Raw genomic sequence first — 12149 nt, forward strand, 5'->3', positions numbered from 1 at the left:
GTACTGTCCTCAGTACATCCAGGACAGGAGCTGTGCCATTTCAAGATACTGCCCTTGCTGCTCTTTGCTCCCCATTTTTCCGCTTATGAGGATAGAAGAAAAAAAGCAAGTAAAAGAGTGAAGATGCTAACTTGTTCCTTGCATCCCCCAAAACTCAACTTGGAATAGGAAAGAAAGAACATAGAGGGTACCAGGATGCCTGACTGCTCAGTCCATTCAGCAATGTAACAGGGGAAATATGGCCCTCTGCTTTTTGGGAGGATCCTATTTAACCAGCAGCCATTACAGCTGGTATTTATTTAGGGTGTATGCTGAGATTCTTTTGTGTTGCTGAAGGAGTCATGCTACACACTGGAAGAGTAGGAACTCATAATTTAAGGAGGTTTCATAGCTCTTTTAACCATGTCCTTGTGAAATGGTTGAGTGGAAAAGCTTAAGATCCGGATTTGTGCATTGAATCTTTATAGCAAATGTCCATGCAAATAGAATACGTTGCATTTTAACGTAGAGACAGGTATATAACCACAATCATATGCACTAAACATTGGTGGTGGAAGTATTGCTGGGGATAGGGTGCTTTTCAACTCTGTTGCAGGTAACTTGTCTCATACAGTAAGGGCACCAATAACCAGTCATGCCTGATACGCATTGGTTTTGGACCAAATCTTACCGAAGGGCAACGTGGGGCACCCACTCCCTTATACCTGCATGTTGCATGCCCAGCCAACACGGAGAGAAGGAGAAGAGGTGGGGGGGCAACCTCCCTGAGGCTTGGTTTCCTGTCCTACAGCACAAATTTCACTGGGTGACATGAAGATCCTGTCAAGCAATGACACTTCCTGAGCTTAGGCGGAGTTTTCTGGCTACCAGAACATGTCAGCTAATTAGTACTTAAACATCTGTGTAGCAAAGGCTGTACATGTATGACTTTTATTGTATATTTAAATTATTTCATGCATTTTAACTCATAGAAGTGTATTTGATATTATTTCAAGAATTTCTAATCTCTCAAGATAAGTTCTATTTAAAAAATACATATATATATATATGTGCAACAGGAATATACAGGTTTAAATTTCTCTCCCTGTCTTAAAAAACACAAAGGAATGAAAAAACTCCTGAAGTATATGGTGTCTAGCTGGTAAAAGCAATTAATAATTTAGATCATTTTGAGGCAGAGGAGCCCAAAATGGACCCTAGAAGCTACTGGAGAGGAATCGAAAAATCTGTATCCACCACGCATGCAGGCAGAGCTTGGCACCGCTCAGCCCACGCTATGGGTGCCTGCTTAGTCACAGCAGTTTGCACCCACACACCCTCTCCAGGGACAGAGCCAGAGCCTAAATTTCCGGAAAGCACACTCAGTTATCTATGTAGAATATGGTTAAGAAACCAAACCATCCTCTGATCTTGTTCCCTAATTTGTTCCATCCTGGAACTAATTTGTAGTGACTGTGGTATATTGGGCTGCCCTTTCTGATCCCTCCTAGCCAGGGCTAGATGGTGTAATAAGGAAGGTGTGGCTGGAGAACCATTGGCACAAGATGCTTTAAAGATGGTGTTAATCTCTTAAACGTGTTTTACCTTTCCTCATGCATGAGGCTCTGTAGCTGACAGCCTTTGGATTTTGTTGGTACTGGCTGCACACCTGTGCCTGTCCATGCATTAAACCTTGACTGTAGGACTCTCGTCATAAATGAACTGTCAAATCATTACTACGTTTGATGCAGCATAATCTGTCTCAAAATTAGAATTGGTCCATCCAGGCTCAGATTTCATTTGCTACTGAGGCTAATATGCTGTTTTGAATATGCATGCATGGAGATTCGCATCCATTGGGATCCAGAGGGGAGTACAAGTTAAGAGCAGATTTTCTGAATTAGCATGTCGAGAGGGAAGGGTCTTTCATTTAGACTGCTGCAGATGCCTCTCCCTCTTGTTCATTACAATTGCATTTCATCAGCTTTATGATGTCCACATGTCAATTGAGTGTGAGGATTTTGCACACAAAAGAGCCTCAGGGAAAACGACTTCCCTAGCTAATCAGCTGATTATCATACCTCAAATGGGCTGCAGTATGCTGCTCCAAATACTACATCAGCGAGAGTGGAATTGAAGATTAAGACAGCAAAAAGAAAGCTCTACAGCCCAGTTTAAAGAAATCAAACAGGAATTTGTCAGGGATAGAAAGAAGGAAATATAATCGGGACAAGTGCCTTTGAAATATCCTGAGGCCGATTAAAAAAAATATGCCTTTCTTCAAAAGGTGTTGGGGGGTGAAAGGTTAATTAACTGTATTATCTGCCTGTTTATGCCCAGCTGTGTAAAGCTCAATAACACAAGCTCCCACCCCGGTTTTAACATTGCATCCAAGAATCAAGGCCAGTTGCAAGAACAGCCTCTCCTAATAATTGAATTAGCCTCTGAGCAAGCTGGATGCTCACAGCGAAGCAGACTTGCTCTCATGCCCTCCCTCTATATGGATCTATCTCCTATTTGGATCTGCTGTCTGGATGGGGTTCTGTAATGTATGGTTCTTAGAAACCAATTTCAGTAAACGATCAAAACAGTAATAAAGAGGCTCCTATGGAGAGTCTCGCACAACAGCTCCTGGTATCTCATATATATGGATTCCTCCGGCCCATGAATATAGATCTATAAGAAGCACCATTTAATGGTTAGTGTGGGCTTTTTCTTTTTGTCTGAAATTTACCAAAGTTTTATCCCAGCTCCCTGGAGTCCTCCCCAAGTCTATCTAAAATGCAGTTAGAGCAGAGGCTGTCTTTTGCTTCACAGAGCGTCTGCCTTATGCTTTCATCAGAGTAGTCTAACTCACACAGATGCACTATTTAACAATGCCATCCCCTGCTTTCATCAGAAGGGGGAAGGTTGCAGAGCTGAGCCCTGAAGAATAAGGGGGGCAGGTCCCCTGTGATCGGCGAAAGCTGAACATCGGTGCCAGTTTCCATCTGTCATGATAGCCTATCTCCGAACCTTCAATCTGTCAAAAGCTTGCTGCCTAGCTGAAGGCTCCAGGAGATTTGGTGCACTAAACACATTTGACAACAGCATTATCACTGCAAGGAGCCCAGCAAAATGCCATCAATGTGTTAATTGTAGCTGGCTATGTAAAATGTCACTTCCCATATCATTTTACAGCGGCTTTGCCTATTTTGCAGCTCCTAATTTTCCACCCTTTATAAATACGTGGATTGTTCATGTGGAAATGTGGTTCTTTTTCATGTCAGCTATGGTTTGGTGTTTTGGTTTGTTGGTTTTTTTTTTTTTTTTTTCTTATGGGTGTTTAATTTGGGTGTAATGCATTGCTCCAAGAAAGCAGCAGTAGCTATGGCAAAATAAATAAATAAAAAGCACTTGTGAAAATGAATTGTCCGTACATTGTTGCTGTTCTAATTTCATATCTCATTGGAGATTTATTTCTGGGTTTGTACATTCTTTAGTGCATAAATGATTCATTTTGCTGCTGTTGCTGCAAACTCACTTTATCGAGTGCACAGTATTTTTACATTCCTGAGAGTTTTCCTCCATCATGATGTAAGAACACTTTTGTAATGATAAACATGAGAGTACAGCATAAATAAATGAAAAATCCCCCTTGAAGGTATAAATGTGCATTTTAGCACCCAAGCAGCTAATATTCAATTTCTGGTACAACCAGTGCCAGGTGTTAAATTTCTCTAGTTACTGTCACTAATGCAAATTAGATTCTTTTTGTGCTCGTAAAAAATCAAATCCACATTAGAAATTAGCTATAAAATGTAATGACTTAAATGCTATAGTGTTTTACAAATCTCCCTGCATTTCTGTAGCAGATAATGCTATAAAACTAGGAAAGGATAATAAAATATGGTAGAAAGTTGAGTTATTTAAAGGTCTTTTGTGACTGCTTACTCAGGGATTTGATGTATTATTTTGGTTTCTTTCCTTGTTGGTTGAAATAAGCATGCTTATGATTTCATTTCTTTACCAGATTAGATGTAATCAAAGTCTCCTTTGAATTTCATGTTACCCTAGCTGCAAAGGCTGTTTGCATTATTGGAAAATATCATGTGGTGAAGTTTGTAATATATTTGCAACTTTTAATCATTGGAATTGTAAATGTGTCTGACGGCTCTTAAGAAAGTTGCAGTGATCTTGTTAGTGGCTGTAATACTGAGATATATGGGGATCTGTGACAATTTTCCAAACTGTTGGTGTTTTGGTTTTTTTGTTTTTTTTTTTTTTTTTTTTTGCTTCCCCCCCGAAGATCTTTGAAAAGCAAACAGGGGAAAAAAGGGAATGCTCTGGGTGAACGTAACCAGTACAATGTTCATTGAAAAGGACCTTTTATATATTGGGGGAAAAAAGTCTTAAAAAATGATGAGTAGCAAAAACTGTGTTTGTCAATATTTAAATCCTAGGAAATATTACATACTTGTGCAAAATGCATATTTTGTCATTTCCTGCTAAGTACTTAAATTAAGGTATTAAAACAAAATTGCAGTGAAACTTTAAGTCCTAGGTGAATAGCTTATTTCCTGCATCCTAAAGGAAGTTTTGATTAAAATTAACATTTCTAAAAAAAATGTCAAGTGAATTCAAGCTCTGCAGTTCACATTCTGCCTCTTTTCCACAGGAAGCATAAAAGAAATGTCATACAGCTCCCCTGCAACCATTGCCATGGGATGTGACCAGGGCACGGCGCTTTCTCTGCAGAGCTTGGCCCCCTTCTCCTTTAGAAAACATTTTCCCTATCTATTTTCTGTGTTCCCAAAACAAAAGTCAATGGAGACGTTGAGCAATTTTTTTTCCACGTACAACCTGTTATGCATCCCAATCCCCATTTCATAGCCACAAATGGGATAGTCCCAATTCAGGTCCCATCTGGATCGGAGCATAAATGTATGGATTGTCTCAAAACCAGTCAGGAAGACTTGCAGAAACTTCTTTTGGGAGCAAAGGCAATGTGACTGCAATTCTCACCCTTCGCTGACTGCGGTGAAACAATTAGCTCCATTATGTGCAATTTGACACAAGGTAAGAGGGGGAGAAATATAACTTTGACAGCTAGTTGGGAGAGTGATGGTTTTTTAGAGAACAATTCTGTTCAAGATCGAGTCTACCTAAAAGATCCTGGATGAATGTCATTAACTGTGAAATAGTACGACAGTAACAGTATGTTGTGGCATCTGAAATCTGGACCACACCATTCCTTTTCTTGAAGTCTAGGTTTTCAAAAGGGACTAGGAAGAAGGAAGAGTGAGAGATGAGTTTGGGAGTCCCAGATACAGCCTTTTTAGAAAGTGCTATGGATCTTCTCCCCAAAACTCATCTGAAGTTCTTCAGGTACAAGAAGTTAAAATATGTGGTCTCTTGAAAATCTTGGCAGAAATATTCAGCAAAAAAACAGGGAACATGCACTCTTTGGGTACCTGGCTGGTGAGTCAATCAAGCACTTCTTCCCTGGTACTGCAGGCATGGAATATTAATATAAAATCCATTGTAAAAATAAACAATAATTTAGAATAAAAGAAAGAGGTACTGAAACGTGAGGGGCAGTACCTGCTATGGAGGTATCTCAGCTCCACCACAGTGTCACGTGTATGACCAAGAGTGGGCTGAAGGGCTGAGGGTGGGCAGAGCGCTGCTCTGTGCCACTCTTTACTGGCTGATGCATCCAGCCCCAGCCCCAGCAGTAGATGATCTTGATGAGTTGCATAAAATGTAAAGTACATGAGCATTTAGATTTTTTTTTAATTTAAACTTTTTCAGAAGATTTCCAGAAAAAACTTTCACATTTTCAAACACAGCCTCTCTTTTTCCACGTCAGGACCACCGGTCAATGTCTCGCTCCTACCTGTTGAGTTCAAGGACAGCTTGCAAGACTGAGACTCATCTCAGGCTGTTACATGAGGTATATATGGCCCCAAATTAAGTAATCAGTCATTGTACCATGCACTCTGATTGTTCAAAAGCCATTGGGAAGGTCATAGCTGAAATCTAAGACACTACAAAACCCGTCATCAAATATCATTGGTGTCAAACATTCTTGGGGTTTTGTGTATTCCCAGCATCACCCAGTCCCATTTAGTTAGCTGAAAGAGTGAATATCTGAAATGGGTCTGTTCCTGACCACTCAGCTTGAAAGCAGTGCATGAGAAAGAGTCTATATTTCTAGCAGAAGAAAGTACTCGAATTTTTATTTGTCATTTCCCTGACAGTTTTCCTTTATACACTCAGCCCCCCTGTATGTCTTCAAGGTATTGACATGCTGCAAAATTAAAACTAAAATCAACAGAAGTGATTATTTGGATTAGACTGTTTTATTCTAACCAAACCTTTCTAACGCTTATTATAAGTTTCAAACGTGTTCTCAGGGCAGGTCCTTAGCTGGCACACACCTTGCTGCACAGAATTGGTGGGACTGTGCTACCAAACATTTGTCCTGCCTTGTAACAAACTTAATTTTGCAAGATTTTGCAGCAGTCGGGATTTAGTTCACACTGCAAGAACTGGAAATTTGATTTGCCTGCATGCAATTGCATTCGAGCCTCCAGAAGCTTGAGCAATGGGACTAGAAAAGATGTTTCAGTTTTGCTCCGTATTTAGTATGTTGTCTTTCCATTTGCAGTGCCATAACCATGCAAAGAAGTAGAGAGTATTTTCACATGATTGTGGTTAGTTCCTCCAGTACAAATATTGAATTCTTGTTTCTTAATTTTTACAGGTATTGTAACAGATTGACAAATAGACATACTTCTGCTAATAATGATAGGTAAGGAAATTTTAATTGAGTCATAAAAAGAAAAATTTTTGGAATTTAAATAACAGTAGCAGAACGGTAAAAATTATTGTAAAAACTATGTCGGCGTAGTAAGAAATGTAAATAACGGCATCAACAGGGATCTTCTACCCTAATAAGATGAACGGATAAGCCTTGTATTTTAAACAGCAAACATTCTATTTGTCATTTTTTCATGAATAGATATATTTTAGTGAGTGACTTTATATAACAGATATACCTGCAAAAAATGTAAGCTCTTCGAAGGACCTGACAAACAAGAAAATGGCAACGTTCTCCAAGTATTTAATTCACTGGTGTTTGACTGTTTAGTTCTGAGTTACAAAGAGAGTTAATTACCTATTATTTTTATCTGAAGTGATATCCGAATGTCCTGGTCAATGATTTGTCACCTTCTAACAAATTATTTACACTGAGGTAAGAAGGATAAATAATATGCAAGATGAACGCACAATCAAAAGCGTGATCTTTCTTTTTCTGTTCTCTGCACTGATATCACTAAGGCAGTATCAGGCAGATGCATTTCGGTCACCTAATTCTAGTTTGGTGTCTGGACTGAACCAGCTGTTCCTCACCACAGCAGGCACTGGGGTGGCATCTTCCAGTTCAGTATACGTGGCATGTAGGCCTGAACTGGAAGGTTTGGTTCTGGAAAGTAAGTCCTTCCTCCACTGGAGCCAATGGGAATGTCATCACTGACTTCATGGGAGCAACCTGCTGTTGTGGATCTTAGACAATTTCTGAATTGTTTGAAACTCAGGGGAAAAGGCTGACACGTGCTTTTCCAGTCTGGACCTGGCCTGAGTCATGAGGAGAGAGACAGCCCTAAAAATCAGAGATTTGCTATAATTTTTCACCTGAGTTGTCATTAAGACCTTATCTTCACTAAAATGAGATTTTTGTACCCTATCTTCTTTAACCCCTTTAAAAAATATATTTCTACTTTGCAGAAACTGTATTTTTCAAAATGCACTAATTGATAGTACGGGGGAAAGGAAATCTCTGCTTCCATATCTCCTTATAGGTAGTTTTACGAGATAGCCATATACATACTTAGCATCACTACCCATGCCACTCTTTGTTATCTGCTAAGCAGAACGTGTTATTTTTCCAGCAACATATAAAGCAGGCAAATGGCTGCTCATCATCATTTTTTCAAGAATGTTGTGCATACAATTCTCTCCTGGCTAATAGCTCCTTCTATTGTCCATGATTTATCATTGTCAGGATTCTTCACATTTCCTCCTTATCTATTTTGCTGGAAATCTGTCCTTTTTAAAAGGACAGCCTGGATTTAATTAGCCCATGCAGCATATTCTCGTGTAGGCTAAAGCATGTAGTTTTTTGGAACATATAAAAATATAAGTTTCACTGGTATGTCTTTGCTCCAATTCTTTCTCTCTCTCTCTTTTTTTTTAACTCTTCTAAACCACTATAAAATAAGTATCAAAGGTATCCTGGGTAATTAGCCATTACAGTACTGTCACAGAGGCTTCTGCAGTCAATACAGAGATAATTTGGGCAATGGTGAATGACAGCGTTGTCCAGACTTTTGGGATAATCAAGGACACATCCAGCTGTACCAGACACCTGTCAGACCCATGAATCATTTCAAGTAGCTTTGCAATAGCCAGGCAACTCGAGCAAAGATAAACATTCCAGCAGCACACATCCACGGGAAAAATACTGCTCCTACCAGAAAACATTTACCTGCTCAATGCTGCAGGCCTATCGTTCAAAGCAGAAGAGGTACCACGCGTTTTTCTGACTTTGGAGGGGGCACGCATTTGTAATATTATTTACTGTAGTAAGAAGATGACTGAAATAGCATACACTACACATGAACACACATATTCACTAGAATTACCGGAGCAAAAAGAGCGAGGGGGAAGTAATATGAAAAAACACAAAGACTGAAGTAATCTCACGAAATGCAGTGTGATCTCTTTCAAATAAGAGTCTTTGTAGTGTTTCCATTGGCCTGAATTTACTAGTTGCATATTTTCTAGATTTTTGCATACATATGGTGAGACTGTTATTCACTCTAAATGTGTGTCAAGATTAATAAGGAGCTAGAAAACTCCCTTGTACTTCCCTGTTGCTGTCACCTTATTGAGGTACTTGCATTGGAGAGTTTAAAGAAAACAAACGCAGCGCTGCGCTTTGATGTCCTGGGGAAGGCCTGTGGGCAAAGTCCGGAGGTGTGGGGTTTGGGCTTTGCCATGTCACTATCACCTGCCTGGCTGTGGGCAGGTTTCCGCCAGTCTCTGTGATTTGGATTCCCCATCCAATTAGGCAGTCCTTCTTTGCAAAGCACACTGACATCTATCCATTGGATTAAGTTATTCTCACTGCTTTGCAGGTGGGTGGGGGTTGCTGCTTTGTCTAGTACATCGGCACACAAGGATGAGTTAAGATGAAGGGAAAACAGCTGGTGGGATGAGGTGAGCCAGTTTCCCTTCCCTGCTTGAGGTGACCACAGATGATGGAAGTGAGCGAGGACTAGCCCAACTCAGATTCAGACAGTGTGGTTTTTGCTGCACTCTGCAGGCAGTGAAACTATATGGAATTGCTCCTAATAATTCCATAAAAATGCTATAATTATACCATACTGTAAAGGAGGTTTCTGAACAACCCTGAGGGATTTGTCATACAAATACCTGCTATAGACTTCTTTGAAATGTCATTCTTCACACTGGCACTGAAATTGTTCGTGTTTTCCTTTCTATCTTTTGTATGGCAGTGGATGGGGAAGAGTGCTATTAAGACTGAATAGCAAGTGAAAAGCTTTGTTAAGCTCCATCCAAGAGTCTAAGAGCAAAGCAGCGCTGGCAGAGAGGACTCCTGAAGGCTGTTGCAGGTGAGCGGAGGGGTGGCATGGGAGGAGGAGCTGGGCTGGGGGGCGCTGAAAGCAGTTGGTGATCTGGCAGAACGCAGAGATTGATTTGCTGCGAGTGGTGCGAATGCAGCAATTGCTTTTGGAAAGCAAGAGGAAGAATTACTGGTGAGACATCAGAGGTTGTGACTGACAGATTGGTAGCTTTCCAGTGACAGACTAAGGGTCGTTGAAGTATTTGGGGAGAAAGAGTGAGCCCACCACAGAGAAAATGCTATGTGTTGAGGTTGCTTCTCATTATGAAGATGAAGAATTGCATCTTGAAAAGTTGACAGAGATGTTGACAAACTGTTGCTGCGTCCTCTAAACTTGCATTTGCCTTTGTCCCCTGCTTCGGCCTTTTTCTCTCCCACCATTCCCAGCTGCCACTGCAGTTCAGTGCCACTGTCGCTTAGCTCTGAAGTTTGGGTAATTTAGGAACCCGTGCTCCTTTCTTAGCAATGAAGGTCTTTCTCTCGTTTCCATACATGCGTGTATTTCTTTGTTGTGATACTGAGTGTGGTAGATTGCCAGCTTCTAGAAGTCCTTGTTTGTAAAGGATACTCACTCAGGACAATCAGGTACACTTTAATAGAGCAGTGTACTTGAGCCCGTGTACTCCCACTTGATTTCTGAGTTCTCCTGGCATCAATTGCTGGTAGTTCTCTACTGACCTACAGCGTATATAACTCCAGTTCCTAATCCATAATGCATTGCCCATGCTGTTTTGATATAACGTTGGTTCTTTCATAAGTTTTTGCCTCAGTGATTAAATGCTCGAACACACACAAAAAAATCAGATCCAGTTTTCCTTTTGTGGCGTAGTGCTTTCTCAGGTTTGCGATTCTGTGGGCCAGTGGAAAATGACGTAGCCATTAGTGATCGCAGCATCCCTCCAATTGTGTTGGCTCCTTAATGTCACCATTTGCATTGCTAAATAATTTGATCACTGATAAGAGGGAGTAGTTATTGACTGGAATAGGCAGCAATAACACCTCCCTCACTATATCCATTTGTTTTGTAGGTTATTTCTGCTGTTTCAATTTCCCAAGTTTATGTTTAGAAAGATTCTGTTGAGTTCGAATATCCAGTTGAGGATTTGATTTATTGTGAAATTCTTTTTAGCATCTCATAGTAGCAATCTCTTCAGATTGTCACCTACCCTGTCGTCCTCAAGCTCTCTTTCAGTATCTTTATGGAACTGTTCAGACCTCTTTTTGCTTTAAAATAATCCCTAGCTGGTTAATTGCAGTTCATTTTCCCTGTGATATTCTTCAAGCATTTGCAACTTGTGCAGACCTCCAGAACCAGAATTCTCCCTGCAGCCAAAAGCCCTGAGCATGTTCATTATTTCTGTGCTGAAAGCATTTCACTAATTTTGCCGTGTTGCAGCAGGGAACCTTTAACTTTATTTGCTTTTATACCTGGCTTTGCACAGTTGTGTTCATTCATAAATGTGAAAACTCACTTCTCTTACTTCCTAAAGTGTACATATAATTCTTCCACTGGAAACTCTGTGCAACCTGTCTGGTTATTTTTAGCTCTTTATGCAAGTTATCTCTCTTAAATATACTGCTATCATATGATAGGTTCTCTAGGGCTGTTACTATTTTCTATTCTTGTGGTTTGATTTCAAGCAAGATTACTTCAAGTCAATGGGTCAGACTCTTTGGACTGGCAGAGCCCTGTCAAGTACAAATAGCAATGGTCCTGAGGAACTCATTGCCACAGGATATCCTGGAGGCTAAAATTATAAATGAGTTTTAAAAGTGATTAGACAAATTCATAGATATTTGAGCAATTTGGTAATTATTGAATGAAGTGATCCAGAGAAAACATTCAATACAGCGAGTCTATAAACAGCTGATTACTGGAAACTAGATTAATATAGCTGAGGAAAAAGGACTCTGCACATATCTTATGTTTTATGCTCTTTTCCTAAAGAACCAGAGCTGTTGGAGGGGAAGTACAGATACAGGTGGACATCTGTCCTAATCCAGTTTATGCTTTCAGGCAATGCTTGTGGCCTTTGGATTCTTCTAAGATCATTTTCAGAAAAAGGCTAATCAAAGACACATTAAATCTGACCCAAAGTATCCTAAAAAATTAGAAGAGTTGCTACAGCAATATGTCATGTCCGAGCATGGGCAGTTGAGTTACTGCATCTGCAGCAACAGAGGAGTCTCAATAATAGACACCTCCCCCCCCCCCAGTTATTCTGTGATCTCCCATCAGCAACAGGTTCAAAGGTCCCCAGGAAATGAGAGACTATGCCCCCTTAGAGTTATAATAATCTCTAACCCATCAGCACATGGGAAGAGTCTGGCCCTGCACCTTTAGCTCACTTAAATCACATAAAGGCTTAACTGTCTACTATTGCATTTTCATAATCTGCTTTAATTGTCATTGATTTGTATGTTTGGAAAGTGCCCTGAGCTGACCGAAGCATTTCTTGTGTGTTTGCGGCTGACC

This window comes from Pygoscelis adeliae, unplaced genomic scaffold (genome assembly GCF_000699105.1).
Source record: "Pygoscelis adeliae isolate BGI_AS28 unplaced genomic scaffold, ASM69910v1 Scaffold160, whole genome shotgun sequence".
Lineage (NCBI taxonomy): Eukaryota > Metazoa > Chordata > Aves > Sphenisciformes > Spheniscidae > Pygoscelis > Pygoscelis adeliae.